The sequence below is a fragment of the Sinocyclocheilus anshuiensis genome, unplaced genomic scaffold (assembly GCF_001515605.1).
Source record: "Sinocyclocheilus anshuiensis isolate Anshui unplaced genomic scaffold, SAMN03320099.WGS_v1.1 scaffold572, whole genome shotgun sequence".
Classification (NCBI taxonomy): domain Eukaryota; kingdom Metazoa; phylum Chordata; class Actinopteri; order Cypriniformes; family Cyprinidae; genus Sinocyclocheilus; species Sinocyclocheilus anshuiensis.
In genome coordinates, this window is record NW_015555778.1 from 659 (window position 1) to 12,513 (window position 11,855).

Here is an 11,855-nt window from a genome sequence, read left to right on the forward strand (position 1 = left end):
TCACATGAAATTGAACTATGTCAAACATATTCTACCTGCCTTCCTTTTATAAATTACTATTAATTTGATATGGTAATTAATACTGACACACTAATTTGGGCAAAAAGCAGTAATGACTTGTTTAAGACTTGAATCTTACAGCTGAGGACTTGCAACTCGACTTGGACTTGCCTGTCTTGACTCGGGACTTGACTTGGGACTTGTCTGTTTTGACTAGGGACTTGACTCGAGACTTGAATGCAAAGACTCGAGACTTACTTGTGACTTGCAAAACAATGACTTGGTCCCACCTCTGGATCAGCCTACTGCTAAACGTGCTCTTCATGCCAACAAATATGTTGAGGTGGTGGGAGTTGTTCGTGATAATCAATAGGTCTGTTGTAATCATATACTGTATATTAAAATGTCATCTAATAAATACAGTATGGACGAAACACAATAGAAAATGAGCATCACTATGGCAAACATTTCTTATTATTATCATTGTTAAAAACAGTTGTGCTGCTTAATATTTTTGTGGAATCCAGGATACTTTTTTCTTGAATAAATAGTTCAAAGAACAGCATTTATATTTCTTATTATTATCAATGTTTTTGTTTTTCAGGATTCTTTGATTAATAGAATTAGAAAAAAAACATTATAAATGCCTTTAATGTCACTTTTCATCAATTTAATTTGTCCTTATTAAATAAGACCATAAATATGTATTCAAATATTTCCTGCTGGGTTTAAATCCCAGCAACTTCTCAAATAAATTACCCCAGTTTTCAAAATGACTCACAAGAACATACCACACAAGATCATATAATCATAAACGAACTTTTTTCCGGATGTACACTTCATGACCAATTTGTATTACCCTCTGAATAGCGCCCCCTTCCCAGAGTGACTTTCAAGGGTGCAAAATGCTTTATGGAATCAAAATCTCATCAGAAAATGTCACCTATCTACCTAATTCTGTTCACCACACATATAGTATCATGCACATGTTTACAGTGGTAACAAATATGGACATCAATATGCTATTTGCTCTGCCAATCAAATTTGAAAACCAGAACTAACTGTTGTGTAATAAAATCATGTATTTAATTCAATAAAAATAATAGAAGGAAGATTAAAAACATTAATTAACCATAATGTTTTATCTCAAATCTTTAGAAGAAAACATAAAACATAAGTGAAAAATCTGCTGTTTCGTTAACATGTCTTGCAGCAAAATATGCTTATACTCCCCTCCCCCATCCTGTCTGCGGTTACAGGCCGTGAAAAACAAATGTAAAAAAAAAAAGTTGTCAAGGCAAAATAATTCACTAATCAATAGTCTAGCCTTTGTTTCCTGGCAATTTTAGAATTACATAAACAAGCTTGCCAGTTCAATTCTGTCCACAGTCATAAAAGTAGGTCAGTGATAATCTTGCTCTGTTATGACACAACATATTTCCTGTGGCCATGATAACGCTAGTTCAAGCCAAGAATATATCACAGAAACATTGTTTATCAATGCGTACAGTTACTTTATGTGTAACGTCCCATCATATTTCAAAGTGATGGAATGCACTTTTTGTGAAACTTCAAGGTCGATGTTACAGTCGCATGCATTTGCATCCATAACTAAGCTGCATGTCACATGGGAGTTGAGAAAATGTACTAACATTTTTATCTGTAAATTATGGTCGCTATAAAGTAACTGATCTTGCACCCTGAGCCAATGTACCCGCCACAGGATTATTGGACCAGTCAAAATGATACCACCACATGTAAAATGTGAAGGTCAGGAAGTAAGTCCACAAACAGCTCGCTGAAACAAAAGCTTCACTCTGTTCCTGTTACTTCTCTCTTTTTTACTCATACCTGTTCCTTAAACAAAGGTGAACTGCTTTTAGTAGATAGCTGGTCTGAGAGCACCAGAGGAATATACAAACCAATGATGATGTCAGCTTGTTATTGACTTTCCAAGCAAGAATATGCATTGTTTGAATTCTGAGGGCGATTTTAAAGAAAGTAGGGGGGCAAAGGGGTGAAATCTGGATATGAAAAGTGGAGACTTACGCAAGGTTTTTCAACAGGAAATACTTTTCGGTGTCGGCCAAACCGCAGGCCTGCCTTAGACAGTGTAAATAACAGGAGGGAAGGGGTGGGGAAAATTTAACATTTGTGCCCATGCCCCACCACACCACACACACACACATAGAAATACGCATACACCTCGGCTAATGGTGCTCTGTAAAATATTACACACACACACCAGCCATTATAAGGAACTTATGGCTGATGGGGGTGTAATTCTTACTGTAATATTAATGTGATATATCTCGGAAATGGGACATGTGAGTGGATTTGTATATAATAGTGATTATGAATGATGAATTATATGAGTTTGTTCTCATATATCCGCAGGAAATACTATGCAAAATGTGAATAATTACATGGCAAATGTAGTGCTTGCCATGTATTTTGTTGTTAATGTCATCAAACTATATTTTGGCACAAATGTATGTAATTTGACAGAAACCAGTAAAATTAGACAGACAGTCTTTGTAGAATCCTTGAAAACCATGAACAAATCTACTCAAACTAAGTAAAATGCAGCCTAGACTAAAGTAAATATGAGTTTTCAATGAGGATAAACATTGTTTGCGATGACCACAGTGTGTTTTGTGTGGTGAATTATTGGCTGCAGAAAGCATCAAACCAAAATTCGACCTTTAGAAACTAAAGGTTTCACATTTTAAATTTCAGATCTTAATAATTTTAGAAATTGTTGGATCTCATGCAGTTTAGATGTTAAAAATAACATTATTTAGACATTTCTATTTACTTAGGTGCAATAAATCAGTTTGGTGCTACACAGCCATGGAAGAGAGTCCAAGTCTCCATCTTGTTGTCTGCAGCTCCACAGCTGGATCCATGATTGACTAATTCATTTCTATGATGCCCAATATGTATGGGGTTCTTTAGAATTAATGTTTTTCTCCAAATCTGTATTGGAGAACATACAATTAATATTACTGTGAATTGGAAGACTAAATTATTATTTTGTTTTTGTTGCTTTAGTATTATTCATTCAGTTGGTTTTTAAATTTACTGTGAAGTTTTGGTAGTATTTTGGTATTATCGCTTTAGTAATGTTTATACTGTTGGTTTTTGAATTTATATGAAGTGAAATTTAATTCCATTTTTGGGAAACTTAATTATTATTATGTTTTGGTATTATTTATCCTGTTGGTTTTTGAATTCAGTGTGAAACTTTGTTATTGTTTTGGTATTATACAATTGGTTTTTGAATTTACAGTGAAATTACTACGAATTTAATTTCTTTTTTGGGAGTCTAAATTATTATTTTTTTTCTGTTTTGGTATTTATTTATAATGTTGGTCTTTGAATTTATTGTAAAACGACAAGGAATTTAATTCCTTTCTTGGAACACTTAATTATTATTTTGTTTTGTTTTGGTATTATTTATACTGTTGGTTTTGGTTTAACTGTGTAATTTTGGTATTATTGTTTTGCCATTATTTATACTGTTGCTTTTTTATTTACTGTGAAATTACAGGTAATTTAATTCATTTTTTCTGGCGTATTGTATTACTATTTGGTTCTGTTTTGATATTATTTAATTATCAGTGTTTATTGATTTAAAAAAAGTTGGAATAAAAGAATGAATATACAACTAAAATTAATAAACAACGAAACTGAGTTGAAGCACAAAATGGATGGATGAACGAATGAAGTGACCCTCAAACAATGTGTTTGGTATTTATTAGTGGTGGGGGGGAAATCAATATTTTAAAGTATTACAATATTTTACCTCATGCTACTGTATCAATATTCTAATGGCAACATATCTACATTTTTATTTGAAAATTAATTTAAACAGCCTAATTTTCTCATCTAGTTTTTTTTGTGATGCAGAACCGAATAAACAAATGTTGGAAGGAAAAGAGAAAAGGCGAAAGGACAAGAGAAGGTAGGAGGAGAGACCTTCTGTTTAAAGCTTTTACACACTTCGAGGTTTGATAAGATTACAGCCAAACAGACACAAACCCTTCACCCTGAACACTATGATTGTGTAACGCACAGAAAGAGAGTAAGAAATGAGTGTCAGCAGGGAAAAATAACAAAATGGCTGTATTTGAAATAGCCCTTTTGCCCAGTCAATGATTTAACAGATAGCTTGTTTGCATAAAAGTTCAGACTGGCTTCCAGAGCACGTCTAGTGATCTACAACAAAGTCAAATGAGCTTTAGTTATAGCCAATGAAATATTGAATGACTACAAGTTACATTTAAAATGTAAAAAACTGATATGTATCTATTTTTATTCTTTCCATTAACTGCAGAAGCCACACACATGCCTGTGTTGCCTTGAAGCCTTCCTCTGTTTACTGCCAGCGAAGACAGCATTTTTCAAACACGGCCAACATGATTGCTAAGGCAACCAAATTCATTTTACATCTGGTCACGTGATTAATCAAATAATTATATAATCATGACATTTAGCGTTTATTTCGGAGGCAACCGTACCCCTGCCCCACCCCATAATCCACATAAACAAGGATTCATGCTGCGTTCATGTCTTGAATTACTGTAATTACTAGATTCTACTCAGAGCTCTTCATGTCCTCAGACTCAGAAATGATTTGTTACTATGGCAACACTCATAACGCCAAAATGGATCCATGAGTGGCTTTGTTGTTGGTGGCAGCAAAATATTTAATCATTACATTCATTTGTTAGTTCACCTCTAAATGTTTGTAAAACTTGTTTTAGAATCGAAAAGCACACCGGGTACTAGTGGCTGTAATAGAATAGTACAATAAACAGAACTATGTGTTGAGGTACCAAACAATCTTTAACTGTTGCCATTTTACATTATGTCATGCAAGTCATGTAATTATTAGTTTGGTGAAAAACGATAATTACGGTAATTCTGAAATGACGTGAGCACACCATAATGCTGCCTTCACATGCTAGCGAAATTATCATAAATTCAAGTTATCAAAGTTGCACATAAGCGCCCCCTCAAGACATAATTATGTACGGAGAATTCAGATAATTAGGAAAAATTATTAAAGATAATTCTGATATCCAACTTACAAAGTTGAGATGACCCATAACCTTTTAACACGGTGAAGAGGATAGTTTTTAGTATTAATTTTTCGAAATGAATACTTCTCTTGTTATATGTTGCACTTTCATTGATAACATTCAGGTATATAACCGGTTGTTGCATATTGTGCATTTTTTTTTACATTAACTGAAAGTGTTATTATTACAAAATAATAATAACAATAATTTAATCTGTAATTCCAACAAATACATGAAAACAAAGGAATGAAATAGTCATTGTAATTAGGACTACCAAAATGGCACATTAAGGTGGAATAAAATGCTAAAATATTTAAGTAAAATATTATATGAAAAACCAATAGCACAAAATACCAATAATATATAGTATTTTGTTCAAAATATAAACAATGACATTTATCACTGTTGTGCTTCTTTCAATAAATACTAATAACGACATTTATGACCATAAAAGATCTCAAAAGATAAATCTTAACCTATCATAATAATGTTTAACAGAATCCTTTTTGATGCAATTTTACAACATACAAATCTCTCCATTTGTATGCCATAAACAGTCCCGTGGTTTATGGGAGGGATAATACTCGCCTAAATTATACATCTCTGTCGCAGTGTAGGGTAAAATGCCGAAGTAGATGGAAGGAACAGGCATGTTATTGCGATATTCCTCCTTCAGTTTCAACAAAGCTGCAGAGACAACCGCACAGGCCTCCCCCATTTTCGCCCGGAAGGTCACCTCTCCAGTGTTTGAGTCTCTGAAGCCGTTGGCTGCTCCTGAACCGTTTGGCTCTTTCTCCACTAGCAAACAGCTCCAAAATGTACCTCAATCGCTCTTAAATCTATTTTTAAACGGCTTTATTCCGCTCCACGCCGATGCGGACGGGACCGGACTCTTGTTTGGGAATTTATCTGACGATCTGCCGCCTCAAAGCAGCTTTATAACGCTTTGTTTGAGCACTATTTGACAAAATAATCGAGGAGGAGGAAATTCCACACAAGCAGTGAAAGGCAGCCCTTGCGCTCATCCGGGTATTAAAGTGAGTGTTTTCTTCATTTTTACTCATTATATCGATAAAATAGCAGTGTATGTGCCTTTATGTACCTCTCTGTGTTTTTAATAATAATATATAGCGATATATAATTTGGCGAGGGCATTTCTTTTGGAGGATCTGGCTGGGTGGGGGATGGGCAGCAGCGTGTGTTTGAGTGTGTGTGTGTGTGTGTGTGTGTGTGTGTGTGTGTGTGTGCGCGCGCGCGCGCGTAAATGCAGCAGCATTTCAGATTGGTAGTTTATGCAAAACATAATTTCTTTAAACATTAGTGTCTAATGCTGACACTGTTTTTAAGTGAATAATGCATTAAATTGACTTATTTGCATGTGATGTTATTGTAATTATTGGTGTGTTTTAATATATCTTATTATTAGGCAGTTTATTTTTAACATTTACTCTAATATGCATCATACAATCTACTCAAGTTGATGTTCTCACATAAATACTCTTCTTTTATTCTTTATAAACGAAGCACCTCTTGAAAACACTGGTGTTTATTTGTGAGTTACAGTCTTTTGTTCTTTATGTAAGTGAATATGACATAACCTGAGCATTGTGTGAACTATAATCAATGTTTATAATAAGACTGTACATGATCAGTATAAGCACATGACAGTGTTGTGGGCAATGCACTAACTGAGAGTGGGGGAGGGGAGCTCAACTCGCATTCATTGTTTGGATAAACAAGAGTGTGTGTTGAATGACAGGATCATGGATTTATAATTATTTACATGTAAAGTGATATTTCTTAGTGTGCACACTGATCATATACGCTGTCATTGTCAAATCATGCAATGCATATGATTACAATTGATAATGAGATAAGTTGCGACTTGTGGCTTATTTTTGATTTTAGTCATTTAAAGAATGCAGTTGTATTTTTTTACTGTAAAATGCTGTTCTGTGTAAGATGAGTGTGTGTGATATTTGATCACAGTGTGTTGTCTTCTGTGGGGGTGGGGGAGCTCTAATGTGTGTGTGTAATCTGAAGGCCATGTGTGTTGGGAAACTCCCATTGTAATGGCTCACATGTAACCTATTTAGATCACCAAGCCTTAAAGTCATTTACTATTGGGGTTAGGTTAACCCAGCTCATTTTTACACAACCCCTCCCTCCAAAATTAGGCCTATAATAATATGCTGTAAAAATACACATAAAGTGTTTTTAATTACACATATCTTAGATTCTATAAGTGGATGATTTGAGTCTTTGTTTGAAATCTGTGTCTCTCTCTTAAGTGGAAGAGTGGCACGGTTATGTAACTTGTGCCTGAGAGTGGATTGAAGCAAGATGTGGGGGATGGGACAGACAGATCTGATCTATTGCGCCTTTTTCCCTCTTTTTTTTCTCTCTTTCCTTCATTGAGCTGAATCGCAGTGGGCCAGCCGATGTGTTGAAACGTGACGTTTGTGTCTGTGCTCTGTTGCGATGCCGTGTCATTGACCCTGTTTCTCTTGAGCCTCAAGGTTGAGATGAGATGGGCAGATGGTGGAGTGAGCTTTAAAATGTCTGCTATGGTCTGTGCTTTCTTCAACAAGGCCTGTGTTATTTTCTGCAAGGTCATTGAGGAACACTGTTGCTGTAACTGTTGTCTAGTCATGCAATTCAATACAGTATGATACTGTAAACATATGCAATATGCAAAGAGGATTTTTAATTTGTCAATGTAAAGCATCAGAAATAACTGTTTTTCAAATGTAAACTTTTTTTTGTACACTGTGATTGCATCAAACATGGAGGACAACTAGGAAACAAACCCATTTTGGCATTGTTTATCTCATGCATCTGTACATGCATTTGTTCAGGGATACACCGTAGTGTTGCCGGTCTGGTTAGTTAACATGGAATCAAGTTCAAGTGAAGTTAAAATGACTCTCAGGTAGGGCTGTGCAAAAAATCGAATGTCACGCCATGAGTGTTGATGTGATTTTGATCTGAACGGAAACAGCTGACACAGAATAGCATACGTTGTTTACATCCAGCGGATACTCTCCAAAATGGCACCAGGGTGATGCGGAAGAGACGAATTGTTGAATAAAGTCGTTATTTTTTTTTCTTTTGCGCACAAAAAGTATTCTCGTAGCTTTGTATATCAGTGCTCAGACCAATACACCGCACACTGCATCAAATTGGTAAGAGCTGTCTGGAATTTTAGTAAAACCACCAAAACATTTTAATAAAAAAGGCTGTTTTGTCTGGAATGTCATACATTAACTTTTTTGAAGAAAGCTAGCCAATTCTTGTCAGTTTTAAAATTCTCAACACTTTGCTAAACAAGAAGAAATATAGGTTTTAAAAACACAATGGTTAACTAAAAAGTGTTTTAACATTCATCTCCTTTAAAGTGCTGTTGTTACATCCACATGTTCAGTAGGGCTGTGTATCACCAGCAAAGTCACGATACGATACGTGTCACGATACAGAGGCCACGATACGATACATATCACGATACAGGACTGCACTGATGCTCATGTTTATTCAACTAAGTCAAATGGCACAAATAAATAAATGTATGGGAAACTGGTAATGTATATCGAAATATCGGAAATGTGTTTAAAAATCATATCACCGTTATTGAAAAAAATTATATCGCGATACATATTGATATTGAATTATTGTCCAGCACTATGCATAGTATACATTTATGCAGATATGTCTGAAATGATTAGCAAAAATGACTGTTTCCAAACAGGTTTCTGAATATTATCCCTGTCTCTCTTAGTGTGCGTTTAGTAAGAATGTGAAGCTTGTATAGAAAGAAGTATTTTAGTGTACAAAAAATGGCATCACCTTTAAATTAAGTGTGGCTTATGTGGAATTTGACACCTAATCTGATGAAGGCTTTTTCAGCACCTCGTCTATCTGGGTTATTATGGCTCAGATAGAGGCATCCCGTTTTAGACGTGCAGGATGGTCCCTGGTGTGATTGACTTCACCATGGTCAGCTTCCCTCTGAATGATTCCCAGAAACTGCTAGCTGACTAAATTTAGATATCAGTTACAGTGAGTTCAAATGTGCTGTTATACATAGTTTTGTGGTGTTGTGAAAGCATAAAAAATAGCACAGCGCAGTGTGGGGGACAAAATTCAGGTTAAGGAGGAATAAAATCTGTAGCATCAATTTAATTAATGACATAGGCCTATATGGCTGTATTGAATATATAGTGAAAGGCGTTGACAGTCCAAATTGCATGAGAATAATAATATTTATAGAATGCTTTTCAAGGTACTCAAAGATGCTTTACAAGAGATAGAATAAGAAAAAGCATAGTTTAAGTTTTGGGTGGAACTATCAGTGTTTATGACCAAACAAAAATGGGGTGAAAGTTTGGGAAACCTGTTCGGACACAGTCGGTGATGCTAGTGTCACTGAAATTACGCAACTTACATTTAAAAGGAAATCATAAATATCAGTCACGTTTGTAAACTGTTTAGGAACGCTAAAATTATGATTAATTTATTAACTAGCACAAATATGAGGCAGTAAAGCAGGCATGGGTTTTCAGACGTGGTTTTACTGAATTAGAATGTGATCCACAGTAATGAATCTTGTCTCATGATGTTTGTTGACCTCTGGCTGTTTACGTTTTGTCTATTGGCGCTTTTCCACTGCATGGTACGGCTCGGTACGGTTCACTTTTGGGGGGTTTTCCACTGGATACAGTACCTGGTACCTGGTACTTTTTTTAGTACCACCTCGGTTGAGGTTCCAAGTGAACCGTACCGTTACCAAAACGTGACGTGTAAACTCTGCTGATCACGGATTGGCCGAAGAGAATCGTCACTACCTGCGTCACTGAACTTGCGACACAAACACAAAAGAACCTCTAGATTTAAATCAGCACAGCCAGCGAAGGATCGAACGCAACTGTTTTGAACGAGCGCACCTTTTTTTTAAACAACCAAAAAGTGGCTGTTTCGTTGTCTGTTGAGGAAGTACAGACGTTCCTCTCGTTGATAGCAGAGGAGCGGATCCAGCGAGAGCTTGATGGGGCGATGCGGAATGAAAAAGTCTTTCAGGAGTCGCGGCAGTAGATGCGGCGCAACTATAACGACATGTGAATAATCCCGCCCACTCTAAAGCGGTACTGAACTGCAGTGGAAATGCAAGCCGAGCCGTGCCGTGTCGTACCGTACTGAGCCGTGCCAAGCCGAGCCGTACCACGCAGTGGAAAAGCGCCATAAGTTGACTCAGGTTCTGTGGAACACAGATAGGAACGTAAGTGGAAGTAAAATTTCAGAAAGCGGCTTCCCCTTTTCTTTGCCAACGAGTAACACAGGTCACTCGTATTCTTATAACGTCTCTCTGTGTCTCAGATTATTTCTTCATAAATTGACAGTAGAATGTTCTACCTCCTTATTACTCATCATTCGGGCAGTGTGGTACCTTTTTAGGATGTTTATTAAGCATGACTCAATATAGCCTTTCAGGGCCGATAACAGTTATGCAACATGCAAATATTTTACTGTGTGTTTACCATTCTTCAGACAGGGCTGTGAGGCAGTCATATATCACGTCATGTTGGTTTAATTTCTCAGATTAAAGGATATATACACGAGCGAGAACTGAAACTTGCAGACTGGTTGTTCATGTGCTCAGCTCTGGTGGTGTTTGGGGGATGGGTGTATTTCTGACCCGTGCTTTAGCTGTTCATTTGTCTCTTCCTGCTCTCTGACAGACTAATGAAACCTCTGTAACGCACCTCCCCCCACCCACGCGGTCGCGTACTTTTGTTGTGTGTGACCTGAAGGTCAAGTTCAACATGTAAATTTGCAGCGGTCCTAAGTGCTCTTCCTAGTATAAAGGGCACATGTTAAGGAATTAAGGAAATGTTCAAAGGCAGAGATTTTTGTCAGGAAACGTACAGTTCACCTTAAGTGACATTGGTGGCAATTTGTGAATATATAGAACAGTTTTCAGCAATGTATGTAACCTGTTCTTTTAGAATGAATGAATGATGCATTAGTATAGCGCTTTGTGTATTGCTGTACACCCAAAGCACTTTACAATCATGTGGGGGGGGTCTCTCCTCAACCACCTTTTAGAAGAATTGTCATTGGCATAGAGTCTTAATACATTGAGGGTTTAGGCTAGGCAGTATACAGAATATTTGCGATGATTTCGCTGGCAAAGTAAAATTAAGTAATAGTAAATAGGCTATCGTAATGATTTTAATGTTTTTTGTATTTAGTCATTAAGTGTCATTAGACTAATTTGTGATCCCTCCTTACCTCACATCTTGTGTTTTAATAGTTCTAAACTTAAAGAACAAATGACGTTAGAGTTGGTAAGTTCAGTTCAATTCCATGAGTCAGTTCAGAATCTGTTTTCATGAATCAGCTAAATTAAATTTGCTTTGCAAATTGCAATGTATCATTGAAATGAACTAAAATAATTAACTTATTTAGTGATTAAACTGTGTGGAACACATGCCTTGATTATTTTAAATAGATTTTCACAGTATTTTACATTTTGAATCTGCTGTTAGTTGTGATGATAATGACTCGGCTGCCACTTAAATGAGTAATTCACAACTGGCAAGATTAATAAAGTTTGGCTGTCTATGCAGAATCTCTCTATCTCTATCTCTATCTCTCTCTCTCTATCTCTCTCTCTCTCTCTCTCTATATATATATATATATATATATATATATATTAGCGCTGTGAAACGATTAATCGCGATTACTCACATCCCATATAAAAGTTTTTGTTTT

General features: G+C 36.1%; 1 protein-coding gene across 1 annotated transcript in view; it reads left to right on the top strand.

Annotated features, from left to right (window-relative positions):
- The first annotated feature begins 5,787 nt into the window (after positions 1–5,787).
- The window catches only part of LOC107674543 (F-box-like/WD repeat-containing protein TBL1XR1), an 84,153-nt gene continuing 78,085 nt past the window's right edge, over positions 5,788–11,855 (top strand). Inside the window, exon 1 of the mRNA XM_016468533.1 lies at positions 5,788–6,124. The gene's annotated coding sequence lies outside the window, so the exon portion shown is untranslated. The remainder of the gene's footprint in view (positions 6,125–11,855) is intronic.